This window comes from Lissotriton vulgaris, chromosome 1_1 (genome assembly GCF_964263255.1).
Source record: "Lissotriton vulgaris chromosome 1_1, aLisVul1.2, whole genome shotgun sequence".
NCBI lineage: Eukaryota > Metazoa > Chordata > Amphibia > Caudata > Salamandridae > Lissotriton > Lissotriton vulgaris.
The window spans coordinates 1,145,065,302-1,145,081,208 of NC_141685.1; the positions used below are offsets into that span (position 1 = coordinate 1,145,065,302).

The 15,907-nt window shown below is 47.9% G+C and overlaps 1 pseudogene; it reads right to left on the reverse strand.

Annotated features, from left to right (window-relative positions):
- Positions 1 to 2,829: 2,829 nt before the first annotated feature.
- LOC147748815 (uncharacterized) lies at positions 2,830 to 14,344 on the reverse strand (annotated as a pseudogene).
- Positions 14,345 to 15,907: the final 1,563 nt, after the last annotated feature.

Genomic DNA, 15,907 nt, shown 5'->3' on the forward strand with positions numbered 1-15,907 from the left:
TCAAGGCCAGCAAATGCCAGATTGGTCAGGGGTCCGTGACCTACCTCGGACACCAGGTGGGAAGCGGCCTGGTGGCCCCTCTGCAGCTCAAGATCGCCGCCATCCAGTCCTGGCAGCCCCCCATCACCCAGACCAAGGTACGCGCCTTTCTGGGACTCACGGGCTATTACCGACGGTTCGTGAAGGACTATGGTAGCATAGTGGGGCCCCTCACAGAACTCACATCCAAAAATCAACCAAAGAAGGTCAACTGGACCCCAGATTGTCAAACAGCCTTCGAACAACTAAAGGCCGCCATGTGCTCCGCCCCTGTGCTCCAGGCCCCCGACTACAGCCGGGAATTCGTCGTTCAGACGGATGCCTCCGACCACGGCATTGGGGCGGTCCTGTCGCAATTGAACCCCGAAGGCCTTGATCAGCCAGTGGCCTTCATCAGCAGGCGACTCCTGCCTCAAGAGCAACGCTGGAGCACCATCGAGAGGGAGGCCTTCGCCGTGGTATGGGCCCTCAAAAAGCTCCGGCCCTATCTCTTTGGCACACACTTTCGGGTACAGACCGATCACCGACCCCTGCAGTGGCTGATGCAGATGCGGGGGGAGAACCCAAAACTACTACGTTGGTCCATCTCCCTACAGGGGATGGACTTCACTGTGGAACATCGACCTGGACAAGACCACGCCAACGCGGATGGCCTGTCACGCTTTTTCCGCCTCGACGAGGAGAGTCCCCAAGAGGATGGGTGACTCTCCCCGCCTTCAGCTGGGGGGGACGCATGTTGGACAGGCCACATGAAGGGTCCGCTCCCCCTCTGCCCGACCAGGCCCGAGCCCGGTCCCTCAAGTGTTACACACCACCACTCCACGTATTCCGTCCCCTTCGGGACTCCTGCCTCTGAACATCTCGACCTCTTGGGCCCGTTCCCCTACTGGCCCGCGCGCCCGACCTGGGCGCCATCTTGGACACTGCACCACGAGGCCGCGTGGCCTCCGAGCGACCCTAACCCTGGGCCTGGCCAGGCCTCAGACATCCCGGCACCACCATCCACCCAGGAGGTGAGCGGACTACTTGGCAGGTCAATGGGAGAAAGAGGTGTCGATGGCTCTCCCCCGCCAGGTACCGCTCGCCCCCAGCTCCCCCGGGCGCTGGCTCCACCCCCCTGCTGGGTGTCTGGATTCCCTCATCCTGGACCCCCCGACCTCCAAGTGCGAGGGTCCGGACATCAAAGGGCACCAGCCCTATAACTGAGGCAGCTCCAGAGCAGGAAGGCAGTTGTATCCTGGAGTCGAGAGACGCAGAGAAGAACTCATCCTTGACGGACTACTGGCGCTGCCGTAGCCCTACCTTGTGAACTATCGTCCTGCCTGCTGGCGCTGCCGCAACCTCCGTAAACCTTCATCGTCGTCGGGACCTGCTGGCGTGGCCGCGGACCGTTTGTGCTACCATCTTCATCGGGACCTGCTGGCTCCGCCGCGGACCGTCGCTACCTTCAACCACCTCGGGACCAGCTGGCTCCGCCGCGGCCCGATCATCTAGAACGCCGAGCTCGAGGATTGAGAGCTATCCATCCACCCAATTGGTAACAAGACTGTCCCGCTACCCCTTTTCCTAACCAGAGACCCGAACCGAGGGGACCCCTGAGTCCAGACCTCCTTGTATCATTTGACCGAACTCGAAGAAGTGCTGATAAAGTATCGTTTAACCTTATCCTTGTGTGGTGTCCGTCTGTGGGGGGGAAGTTACTTGTCTGTACGATCGCTGGAGACGGCTCTCCCTGGAGACCTCTCCCCTTATACTCGGCCGACCCTCCCGGTCCGTCTAACAGTAAGTACACTTGCCCCACAATGTTACACTGTGATGATGTAGCTGCGCAGAACAGGCACTCACCCTCTGCTCCTATCATTCAGGTGACAGCGGCTACGCTCTCCGTGAGTACCTCCTCACCCCATACCTCAACCCTGCAACACCACAGCAACGGCGTTACAATGCAGCACACATACGCACAAGAAATTGCATTAGAGGACATTTGGCCTTTTGAAGAGCAGATTCTGCATACTTCACAAGACTGGTGGTGCCATCAAATACGAGCCTGAGGTCTGCTGCAGCATTGTGGCCGTGTGTGCAATACTCCACAACATTGCTACCAAGCGCCAGATACCTGTCGAGATATCTGGCAGTGAGTCGGAAGGGGACCACTGCCCACCTGCACATGCGCATCATGCACGCGGGGGAAATCCTGCTGAAGGACACAGATGGCGCAACCAAATCACAATGAACTGTTTCTAGTGCACCCACTCCCCTCACCCAACACTTCACTCATGCATGACAAAGGAAATAATGACATGAGTCTGATGTACTATTATTGAATAAATATTGTTTTTGGTTGCACAATAATATTGCATTATTGCAGTAACATTTGAGGTGTGTTGCAACATACAACTCCAGATTTTGTAGTGGGCATGCTTATGTCATCAGCATGTCCCTACCCTATGAGCATTAATGTCATTGGCGCCTCCGGCGTGAAGCTCCCAGTCGCCTCTCGACCTCTTCCTCTGGCTGAGCACGTGATGCCGCAGCGGGCCTGCTGCTGCGGCGTGGAACACTGACCTGTGACAAAGACAGGCTGCTGTGGCTAGATGTTCCCTCACTTGTGTCATCCCCTCCTGCAAGGCCGTGGCCGGTTGGCTGCAGAGCCTGAACAGCAGTGGTTACCTGCTCGAGTGCCCGTGCCACGTCCTGACAGCATTGGACCATCTGGAGTTGCATGGCCAATGATCTACGGGACAGCTGGGAAGTTGCGTTGCCAATTACATAATTGGAGCGCGTGTACGCCTAGAGGCGTGTGAGGAGCTGGCGGTGGCGGCGGCGGGTGAGGTCTCGCTGGCTAAGCATGGCCGCAGTGTTTGCCTCCACAGCTGTGGTCATTCGGTCCATCCGGTCGGACAGCTGGCCAACATTCTTGCCTGTATTGTGCAGCTGCAGGTGTATTGCTGCAAGGTGTCGTGCCTGCAGTTGGTGGACGCGCAGCATGCTTCGCTCTATTGAGAGCCCTGGCACACGCACAGTCATCCCCCTCCTGCCGGTGCATGGTGTACTTTGGCGCCGCTCCCTGACCTGTCCGCTGGACTGGGTGGGCACAGTAGGTGTGCGTTGTGTTGGTGGCCTGGCGGCTGCTGGTGTTGCCAATGCCACTGGCATGGGTGTCACTGCTGACGATGGTGGCGCGCCTGTTGTAGCTGGCGTTGCTGGTGGTGGTACGGCTGCTGGCACTGGTGCTTGGCCAGATGGACCTGGTTGTGTGGATGTATCTTCCTCACCCTCAGAATTCTCATGAGTTTCATCAATTTGCAGTCCCTCACTGTCGCTGCTGGTGTTTTCAGCGCCACCTATGATGGAAAGTGGACGTTGATTAATTACATGTATCTTTCACATGGAAGGTTGCTACATGCATGCAGGCTACCATTCCCTGACTGGCTGTTGAATTGACTCCATTAGGACATGTCTGGCTATATGGGACCGTTTTTAAATTGTGGTCAGACTACATGTCCCACAATGCAATAGGGATATTCTGGTGTGCATGGGCTGCATGACAGGGGTTTCTTATGGGTAGCTCTAGGGTCATGGCCATTGTTAGGGGACAGGGTCGCAGTCGCATGGCACTTACCTTGGCTGTCTTGGGTGGGTCGGGAGGAGTCCAGACGGGTTACCCCTCACGCATGCCTCAGGTTGCAATGTGTCTTCAAAAAGATCCTCCAATGGGGTGTTGGGAGGGACTGTTGGCTCTCCCCCTCATGTTCCAAGGCGCTCACCTAGCCTCTCGGCAACCCTCTCCTTGGCACGACCTCGGAGGTCGTTCCACCTCTTTTTGAGATCGTCAATTGATCTCTGGGTGACTCCAACAGAGTTCACTTTTGCGCGGATGCGCAACCACAGTCGCCGTTTCTCGGCCTCTGGCACCCTCCTGGAGTCCTTCCCAAACAGTCTATCATGGTCTTTACAGACTCCCTCGATGAGATGTTCCAGCTCCTGTTCGGAGAATTTAATTTTACGCTTTCTCCCTGCGGCACTGGGCCCTGCTGCTTCCTGTGACATAGCTGCAGTCTGGAGTATCCAAATACCAAAACTGGAGGTGGTTGGAGTGGAGCTCTGAGCAGTGCAGCTACCAGATCAGCCTCAGTATTCAGAATGAGGGAGGGAACTGCCTGCTTCCTGGTTGTGATGTCATCACTGTGCTCGAAATGCGACTTCCCGTTTTTGCGATCTCGCTAATAGCGAGATCGCAATTTCAACACAGGATTTGTCTGATTTAGCGTTTTTTCTCGATTTCAGAATAATCGCTATCGGCTTTTGCGGCCGAATGCGAATCGCTATACTTTCTCGCAAATTTACATAAATCCCATTATGCGAATTCTAAATTGCGATTCGGTATTAAACGCAATTTAGAATTCGCAGAATATGGTTTTCATTAATCTGGCTGTTGGTGCCATAATCCACATCCACACAGGAGCACCTCCGCAGGAGCATCCTCGCAGCCACAAGTCACAAAATACAAGCATCCAGCCAGGAGCCGTGCAAGGCAGGGCAGGCCAGGCAGTACCACCAGAGCCGCTCAATCGTGGTAGCCGCCCCACAGAGCCTCTACAGCCTTTCACAGCCCTCTACTAGCAGCGGTAGGGGTAGTGGGTGCAGCAGCGGTGAAAACCCCATCAGCAACAGGAAAGACCCCGGTGAGTGCTCAGCCGTGCTCTGTCGTGCCTAGCAGTGGTGTTGGTGCTGGCCCCGCACAGATTTTTGAGTTCTTCCACGCGCTCGCTGCACTTCAAGTCAACCAAGTCACAAGTTACATCAACCCCGTAAGGAGCATCTACTCGACTATTCAATATTCACCGGTCAGTCTCAAATTTCAACGCTAAGAGTACGCCCACGAGTTTAATCAGTGTTAACACCAGTGCCTTTCAACAAGTGCTCTTAAAATATCACCTAACCAAACCAGATCAAATAAAAATCAAATAAAAGTCCCAACCTTTGTTTATCTGAGCAGTTATTGTTTCACTAGAACCAGCTAAGGAGAATAACAAATTGTCTGCTCCCTGTGTGGTATAACTGAGCCATGACCCCTCCAGTAGATACCCTCCGGTAGCACGGATCATCTTAAACAGCGAGTAGCCCTGTCAGTGGGGGGGGTGCGAGGATCATCCTTAAACCTTACCCGAACGCCTCACAGCGATGAGATCCGGGAGAACTTGGAAACTCCATCCAATCCATTTAAAAAGGATTTTAAAAAAGGCCATAAGCTAAACAGCAGCAGAGCAATCGTTGCTTGAAGAACAGGCAAAATCATCTGACTCACAGCTGCACCTGGGTAATGCCACAGAAACAGTTACAGACACAGCCATGAACATTTCATTTAAGCCCCAACTCCCCCAGTCCACACTTAAAGTCCAGCCTCCCCTCGTCCATCAAACAACAAGTGTAGCGGGTGGAGTTGCTGTGCACAAGGAAATTCAAACCTGCAAAGACATGTACCTGAGACTTCCAGCCCATCATAAAAAAAATTTCTTTGAGGGACTACTTTAGAAGCTCTGTATCTTCCTCTAAGCTATGATCAACCTCACTCGATATATCTCGACTTCCTGCCTTAAAAGATTCACCTGTACCCTCAGTCCCAGCCCAGCATCAAAGACTGGTTCAGCCCATGCTCCACGTGCATGCCAGTGATGAAGGCCTCAGTGGAGAAGTGTGGCTCAGGGGTTAGAGGCGGCAGACCCGGAAGCTGAGATCGGCCCTGGACCAGGGTTCAATTCCCCGCCCCGACGGGGGTTGGGCTCAATAATTCCACAGATTCGATAATTCTCACTCCTGTGCCTACTCGACTCACGGGTTCACACTCTGCGACTCTGGGCAATAGCTTGCTTAATCTCCACAACGGCCCCTCGCGGTGGGATGCCTGGCTTTCACCTTGTGGATACCCTGCCGGGGTATCTCACAGGGGAATACCAGGACGGGTTCCCTAAGCAAGCGCATAGATGCCTGCGATGTGGGCGATTTGCGCTATATAAATACATGTACATTTACATTTACATTTACAGTTCATCGCTCCCAGGTTTACTAAGAAGCGGCGACCAAAAAATAAAAAGAAGCATTAGCGACCACTCCATCTCCCCAAGCTCACGCCCAGTCTTTTGACCAGTCCCTCTTTGACTTCCAAGTAAACAATGTCCACGTATCTGCCCATGTATCATCCCCTGTCTCCCCCCTCCCTCACCCAAAGCTAGTTAGCCTCTTCAGACCATCATTCCATTTGGATCCCTAGCCAGTTTCCCCCCCAGCAATCAAGCCCCAAGCGCCCAACGTTCACCTAACAGCTACAACTAAAGTCCTCACACTGCAAGGAGTAAACAGGGCAAACAAGCAACTAAGCAATTCCACAACGTCATCACCAACTGCTAAAAGATGTCGACAAGAGATCAATACTGGATGGGGCAACAACACCATGCCCAACACTCACCTGGATTTATCCTTTTTCACTAAAGAACCCAACATATTGCCTGTTAACCCTTCATCCCTAGACCTAAACGTGCTCTGGTCACAACTCCTCCAAACCCTGCACTCCACAGTGTTAGCACTGAATTATCACTCAGACAAAATGAATCAAAAGGTAGATTTATTAAACACTCTTACCGTGTACACTGTAAGAATCGATCAAAAAATGGAGGTGCTTAATTCGCTGATAATCAAAGCCCAATCACAAGTGCAACTAGTCCAATCAGTATGTTGCTGCTCTCCCATTATTGACTCTCTATCCTCACTGCCCCAATTTCTGACATCAGTACTAACAGAAGTCCAGAGGATCCCAGAGTCCAGGCACCCTGATTCAGCATCACTGGCCCCCTCCCACAGCAAACATTCCACCAACAAGCACACGCCCGACAATCCACCACCGGTTTCTCCACCATCGCCCAAAGCAACAGCAGTTTCCAACGCTCCCACCGACTCAACATCTAACAACAAATCCTCCCAGTCACCTGCTCACCGACTTTCAGAAAAAAAAGACTCTGGAAATCCCGCAAAAGGATCCCAGAAGCACCCAAAAAAACAATTTGTAACTACTTTACAACCAACAAACCAGCGACAGCACAGGTATTGAGCACAGTGCCCACTGCCTTCACCAGCCAGATGCAAGTAGCCCAGCTCCGAACACCCCAAAAAGGACTTTCACAATCAAAACACTCAATAAAAACAGAGTCATCACAAGTCTCCCTACACCCAATACTTCAGGACAAAATTGAAGATAATGGAAATAAGCACTTACAAACAAATGATGAGCCAATAACAGCCACCAGGCTGGGTGCAACCATGCCGCCCATAAAGTGTCTACCATTCACTGAATCGTCCTCACCACTGAAACCGACGATTATCAGCCAAGGCTCATATAGCACATTTAACTTCGTCAAAGAAGCGGATCCCCAGTTCCCGGCACTCCAACCCAGCATACTTCCTTCGGCAAGTATGAGCAAATCAGTTTTCACTATAGCACCAGTCAACCAAGCAAGTGAGCAAGCCCCCCCCCCCCCCAAAGCACTGTACATCAACCTCTGAACGATTGTTAGTAGACAAGCCTACGTCATCCAAGCCCATACCCGCCGATATTCAAATTCTGGCCATAGACTCCAATGAAACCAAACTATTGTTAACACCAGAGTACATCTCTCAAGGCCCGCATGACATATTAAATCGCGGGAACATAATCCGGCTCTTTACATCAAATCCAGACCTGCGCAAGCTGTAATCAAAAGACATCCTTGCCATCGAATTTAAACCCATCACTGGCCCTCATATGGGAGAATCAACCCTAATTACATTAGCATCTAAAGCCATAAGGGAACTGGTTCAATCAAAAGCTGACCAATTTAAAAACTGGGGAATAATTATAGCAACGCCTCGAGTGCCCCGATATCCTTAAATACTTGCTCTTAGCAAGGCCCCAGTTTCAAGCATAAGCTGCAACCCTTTTCTCAATATTAAAGTCAGCCAGACATCGCTCCCGAGCAGCCATCGATGAGTGCAGTGAAGTTCAGCAAACCAATGGAAGCGCTGATTGGTCATGGCTGCCAGCAGCCCTCGCCCAAAGCAGGACCGATTGAAATAACACGGAACACGGCCTAACAATCTGTTCCTGGAACATCAATGGTCTTTTGTCAAAACTGCAATCTTCGGACACTGTCAGATTCCTCAAAAACCAGGACATCATTCTCCTCCAGGAAACTTGGCTATCAACAAGTAACCTACTTGAAGGGTATCTGGAATTCACATTGCCAGCCATAAGACAGAGCAAGTATGGTGGGCTGTCTATTTACGTGGCTTGCAGACTGTCAGTACGTATCAGACATCTAAAATTTGACCTTGACTGGGTTACTGGCATCTTGGTCGACAACTTTCCTTCAGAGATTAAGCTACTATTGCTAAATACAAAAAGACACAGGTGGTAGTGTTCCCAAAAGGGAAACGTCCGCACACACTCTACAGAACAATTATAGTATCTCCAAATTCAGTACACATCAAACAGTATATGTTTTATAGGAAAAGTTATCAAAAAAGGGTGCTAAAGAAACTCAAGGCACCTACCACCTCGAGGTGCCGTTAGTGCACACAGAAGTGATACACATACAATCAAGCAAAGTTTTGAGAAACTATTGACAGCACTCCTGTAGACAAGTAATTCTAACAGTTGGGGCATAAGTTATAAGCCCTGCTTATCTCCAATATATCAAGCTCTACTCATTATAGAGTTTTACAGAAAGGGAAACTGATGATCTTTACTTATTGCTGGGAATATCTGTTTTTATGAAAATTGAAAGAATAAAGATTGAAGAAATCGAAATAAGTGGGCTATATTTTTGAACTCCCTGTGTTGACAACACTCATTTGAATATTATTCTGTCATCAGTTTCCCTTTCTGTAAAACTCTATAATGAGTAGAGCTTGATATATTGGAGATAAGCAGGGCTTATAACTTATGCCCCAACTGTTAGAATTACTTGTCTACAGGAGTGCTGTCAATAGTTTCTCAAAACTTTGCTTGATACTATTGCTAAATGTTTACATCTCTTCATGCCCCAGTGAGAAAAAACCCAAACTGGACCGCCTGATCGAAATCATATGTAACATTCTAAGCACATACAGTAGCATACCATGTCTAATCTCTGGAGATTTTAACACTAACCTTTTTTACAACCAGTTTGAAGACTCAGGAATTAATTTCCCAGCGGTCCCCCCACATCTCGCCTCACAAACATTACCGCCCGGCCTCAGACCATCCAAATTGGCCGAATACGCAGTTCTCCAACTTAGCAGAGTAGGCTACCTGATAATAAATGGTTGCTCACCAACAGATACCCCCCGGCCTGGACAAGAACCAATGGGCAAACCCATTCATTTCTGGACTTCACACTGGCAAACAGCGAAATGTTCACCCTAATTGAGTCCCATTATATCGCAGCACTGGGTGAAAGTGAACATCGACTCCAAATAATAACATTATCCTTCGATGCTCCTCACCATCACGCACTTGCTCACACTATATCAGACAGTTACACGGAGAATCTAAGACAAATGAAATGGTCGTCAAGAGCTGTCCCTACAGTCATGGAGAAATGCTGTCATCTTCTATGTTCAAAAGGTGAAACGGACATGCCTATTATCATCGGATGGGAAGCGCTTGTGAACAGTTTATTAAACGAATTTCCGACCAAACACCATTCCCGGCCAGATCCACCTCAATTCCGGACAAAAACGTTAAAACAACAAAGAAACGCTGCTTTGCGCTAGAATAGAAAAAGCAGGGAAATGTAACTTTATTTAGTCATTACAAGCAAGCTCAAAAAGCATTTAAGGCATCTGTACATAGAAACAAACAATTAGTGTTAGACAAGTTCTGGATGAAGTTAGTCCACGCTAGCAAAAAGTCCAACACCAAGTTATTTTGGACCCTTTTGAAAAGAGGCCCGTTAGGAGGCAGAAGATACACCACCACAAACATATGTGCGGACAACTGGACCAAGTTTCTATCTAATCACTTTAGAGAAAACTCAAGTGGGCGAGGGCCCCCTAGTCCCCACTTGACACTCAAATCCCGACTACCACCCACCGAAGATCAAGTCATAGGAAACGCTGGCCCACCTACCAAGGTAGAAGGTGTCACGGACATACCATCATCTGAGGAGCTACGAAACGACTCTCCCCCAGGAAAGCTGACGACACATGGAATCTCAATAAATAACATCGCCCGGATTATTAGGAAGGGTAGGTCGGACGGAGCACCCGGCCCCAACGGACTACCTCAGGCCTTGTTTAAATCAGACGGAACTGTAGTGTAGTTCCTATTTTCCCAATAGGCTCTGCGCATTGGAATAACATAAACAGCAGTGTAGACGTAGGACTGAGATCATCTAGGTCTCTACTGACTATGCTTGACTTAATTTAGGTTTGCCAGCTAGCTCAGAGGTCACTAGAAACTTTCCAAGAAGGGATTCAGTTTCTGACAACTGCATAAACATGACAACTTTGCTCCCTCAGAATAAAGAGTGTATCTCTAGAGTCGTGTGAAAACAATGGGCAGCTATTTCACTCAGTCAATCGTGCATGCTTCGTTTCACCAGAGTGCAGAGAAATAGAGAGACGGGCGTTTTTCAATAAAAAGGTGTTAGGCTGCAAGAGAAATTAATTTGCATAATTGCAATATTATCATAAAGTAAAGTGCGTACAGTAAAAGTAGTATTATGAAATAATACTGTAAAAGCATTGATATGGTTTCTTACCCAAATGATACTTTAAAATGGATAAAATATATACATACATAAAAACATTGACTAACAAACTCAACTGGTGCTTCTAAGATACGCCTACCCCAGTGTACCTGACCTAAGCCTAATGCGTGGGAAGGAGTAAGGAATTTGCAGTCTTTAAGTTAAGTTAAGTTTTTGCAAAGTATCAGAATCAAGAATTCTCTCTAAGGTTTTAATCAGCTCCGTACCTTGGTTATAGAATGAAGGAGGTCTTGTATCTCGTTTCTCAGGACTCGATCTCCCAGCAACCCGCTAGGGTGACTTGGGAACACCGGAGCTGGATTTCTCGGTGTGAGAAAAGGCAGCTTCTCCAGCGCGTCAAAAGGGGAGGGGCGGCTTCCTTCGGCTCTCGCATCAGCTGGGCTTCGGATAAGTAGATAACCGCTCTGCTCCTCACCACTGTGTGTTTGCTTAAGGCAACGTTGGTATATTTATACCTGAAAGGTGCCGGGTTTGACGTAAGGTTGGACATAAGACGTCACTAAGAACTAACAGTTCTTTCTGGACTCCAGGAGTTCTTGTGCAAATCAAAACAAAAACAGGAGGGGGATTCCCAGGCTGCTGAAGGCTTGGTTTGTTTAAAGAACGTGTTGTGCTTTCTAGGAGTCTATGGGAGTAGCCTTGCCGTGCTTTGGACTGCATGGGCTATTACTAAATATGGATATGATTCTTATGCCTTTATAAGGATACTATTTATTATAACCACATAAGGGCATGAATCGGGAAGATCGAATTAGGGTCCTAGATAGAAATACAACACCCACTCCACGTATTAATGTCCATCATTATTCAAAATAAGCAATATTAAACATTTGATGCATGTGTGTTTTCCAACCCACCCCAAAAATACATATTTTGCATTTGAAATGGTGTATGGATTATACACGAAAATGAGTATCTGGGACTGTACGTCTTTTCAAGCAGGGTTGTCATTCTGTTAAATGCATATATAACAGCTGAATGAATTTGCGAAAATTACACATGAAATGGCTCTGTATACAGAAGAGAAGGTCGAGACCATTTTATCACATATTTATACGATTATGTACATGTGCTAGAGGCTGAGGTAAAATATTGTTTCTAATGTCTCTAAAAATAGAAGCTCTGTTCTTTAAGAATAGTTCTACTTTAAGCAAAGTACCATGTGCCAGGAAAAATGGTAAATATTTTGGATTTGAAAGAAAAATAATTTCGCTTTCAGGGGAAAAAATAGTTCCAAATATTTTCAGTTGCTTTGTTTAACAGAATTGAAGGCCAATTTCAGAGTTCTGAGATGGGGGAAAACATGGCGGCCGCCGGCTAGGGCAGGTCGCGTCTCTCTAGCGGAGCTCCCGTACCCCGGTGGAAACGTAGCGGAAATTCGGCAGAATATGAATCGCATACCGCTTTCACTTTCTTGGGTGTCCTTTTGGTCTCTCTCCTCTTCTTGTCCGAGTGCCCTTGCTTCGCCTGAGCCTCTCCGGATATTGGGCGCGGCGCGCGGTGTTGTGCGGCAGTGCCCGCCCTAGACTGTCTTGCCGCTTGTGATTCTTTTGAGCGTCCTTGGATCCCTTCGGACGCGGCTCAAGGTGTTGTGTGGTGGCATTCGCGGTGGCGTCCGTGGCAGGCGCCCACCTCGGAGTCGGCCTTGGGCTCGGCAGTTCAGCGGGTCGGCAGGTCGGTGTGAGGAGTGAACGCCTACCCGGCGGATGTGTGGCTGAAGGGAGGCTACCTCGATCCATCAAAGGTAACGTGACCAGGGATCGAGCCCCCTCGCACAGACAAATCAAAGTCACGGACACTGCGCCTTAAACTTAAACCTGAGGTAAGGGCTGCAACGGAGGAAGGAGCAGAACGTGCAGTGGACATCAGCAGTGATCGTGATCTTGATCTACTTTCAAGTAAGGTGACCGGGCGGGGGCGTGGGGGTGCCAAAGGTATTACTGGGGGCGGGCTCGGCGAAACAAGGGCTATAGACACTGCAGACACCCATATAGACACCCAAATAGACACAGGTCTGGCCTAGTCTGTTTAAACCCCTGTTTTTTATTCAGGAATCTTTCTTGACAGTTATTCGTGTCTGTGGGCCAGATCAACCATTTTTTCCAATCAGGATTTGTTCTGTTTTGGTGAAAAAAATGGGATACGTCTATTTCCACATCTGTAGAGCTATCACTATCAGGTATGGGCATTGGAATAGACAGTTTATTTAAGTCTTTTATCTTAGCTAAACCAAGACAAGTAGTTTGTTGAATGGTATCATTCAGGAAAATTATTTGTTCTGGGGTCATGCAGGCTCTAAATAATGCTTCTAGACCTTGTACCTGCCATTCTTTTGTTCCCCAGATGGTTTTTGTTTCAATGTTATTTTTCCAAAATTCAAAACCAAATGTAGACATTTTGTCATAAAATTTCTCAGAATAAATCAGTTTAGTATTTGTCAGCATTGTTTTCATTCCTGTCTTATTTAACATTTTAAAATAAAACGTTTCTGGATCACTGTTGTTAAACCCTGAGAAGTATGGACATTTCTCAAAAAATGTCTTAGAACTCCCTTTTGGTGGAGTTTGACAATGTTCCCATTGATTATACGTAAAAACATTTCTAGGTTGTGCAGATTTATGCAAATAGTGATGACCATAGTGGTTGTAACAGTATAATTCTTCATAATTTGATGAACCCTGTAATTAATCATGTTCTGTAAATTTAGCTGACATTACTAAATCTGACATCATATTTTCAATATTTTCAAAGTCCCAATCATCAGAAAAAGAACTTGGTATCACAAAGTCACTTAGGGAAACCTTAAACTGGCGTGAATACTTCAGGAGCTCAATCGGGCCATAAATATCATAGTCAGTTCTGTCCCATGCTATACCACCAGGTATTGGATTGGCTGTGATGTTCACTGATGATAGTTCTCTTTTCTCGATGTGAGAGGATCTGTGTGATTTTAGAAGCAAGTTGATGTTCTGGCTTGCTGTGTCCATTGTACTATATTTTCCCTCAATGAATCTACCCAAGCATAAAACCATGATGAGCCAAAGCAGGAGGAAAAGTACACCTAACACAGTCCAAAATTCAATCCATGGTGAAATCAGATATGTTTCTTTTAGTTTTTGACAAAGCTCGATCATTTTGTCTTTGAAAGTTTTTGTTTCTGGCTTGTCTCCATGTTCACTTGGATCATCGGAAATGTCATCAAAGTTGATAAAATAGCCAGATGCTGTTCTGTCAATTGGTGGGATTGCTTCTGGATTTCCATTGATCTTTGCATTTTCTTTTGTTATACTTGTACAGTCTGAGGCAACATCGTTATATATTGGTGTTTCATTACGAATTGTTGCAATTTGGGTTTCAAGAGGCACAAGTTCCATGGCTTTGTTGCATATTCCTTTTTTATTTACTGTTGGTTTATCGAATGTGATTAGTCTCTCAGTTTGAACCTCTTGGATTGTAGCAAAGTTTGGTCTTCTGCTATTTCTTGGTAGTCCACTGGGCCTACTACTTATTATCGGCCACATGATTGTGGTTTAAGCAGATCGATGGAAACAATTCTGTTTTCCTTTTTACCAGCAAGTGGCGGTAGTACTACTGATCTTGTTCCGCTGACAGCTAAGACAGGTACTGCTTTTCTGTAAGAAGGCCCAAATTCCTTCTTCACCGCGATCTTCTCTCTGACCAGATCCCCAATCTTTGGAATCCAGACAGGTCTTGCTGGGACAGGTGGTTCTTCAGTGGTTATTGGCTTAAACTTTATGTTACTTACCGTATTTTCCGGCGTATAAGATGACTTTTTAACCCCGTAAAATGTTCTGGAAAGTCGGGGGTCGTCTTATACGCCGGGTGCCAAATTTTATGGTCTGTTTTCATGCGCTGTTTCATAGCGACGACTTCACTCGAAGGTGTCAGACCGCTTCACAATAGGAAATAACAAGAAACAACACACCTTATGTTAAAAAATACAGCCACCGGCACTGGCAACGTTCACACCAAGGCCCTGCGCCATGAACTGTGCAAGTATCGAAAGCAAGCGTTTTTTTTCATAGCGAGGACTTCACTCGAAGGTGTCAGACCGCTTCACAGTAGGAAATACAACACACTTTATGTTAAAAAATACAGCCACCGGCACTGGCAACGTCCACACCCAGGCCTCGCGCCATGAACTGTGCAAGTATCGAAAGCAAGCGTTTTTTCATAGCGAGGACTTCACTCGAAGGTGTCAGACCGCTTCACAAGCGAGCAAATGGCGCCATGAGTCTTACCTCGACTGCCGCTGCCGCTGCACACGCGCCTCCAACCGCTTGCACATCCCCAGGCAGACGAGGCAGCAGGACGAGGCAGCAGGACGTCCGAAATATATAACGGGCAGCCAGCGCCGAAGATGGCATCCCCCGCTGTGTTGCAGGTTTGGCACGCGCTCCTCTCTCCATGACATGGGCATGGGCATAGAAAGGGGACTGTAGAATGTTCCCAAAGGCAGTAGAGCACTTGCCGTGATTGTCTCTGCACCTGTTCATACTGTACAGCACCAGTACATCCAGTGCAAATGGCTGACAGTGAAGAACCCGGCAAGGCTCCAGCAGTACATCCAGTGCAAATGGCTGGCAGTCAAGAACCCAGCAAGGCTCCAGCAGTGGCAAGAAGAAGGAAATATGAAGCCAGTTACAAACTTAAAGTTGTGGATTTTGCCACGGAACATAATAACTGTGCTGCTGCAAGACAATATGGAGTAACAGAAAAGATGGTTCGGGCCTGGAGAGCAAATGAGAAAGCATTAAGGAGTATGCCAAGGGGCAAGTGTGCATTAAGAAGAGGCACCCCACATTGGCCAGAACTCGAAAAGCATGTAGCAGACATGGTGACTGAGCATCGCCAAAGCGGTTATGTAGTGACCCGAAATAAAATCCGATTGGTTGCACTTCAGTGGGCCAAATCTAACCCAGATCTCAGCAACAGATTTAAGGCCACTGTATCCTGGTGTACTAGATTCTTGGGAAGTCATAATCTGGTATTGCGGCAAAAGACAAAAATTGCCCAAAAATTACCTGCGGATCTTGATGCCAAAATGCATAGCTTCCATCGCT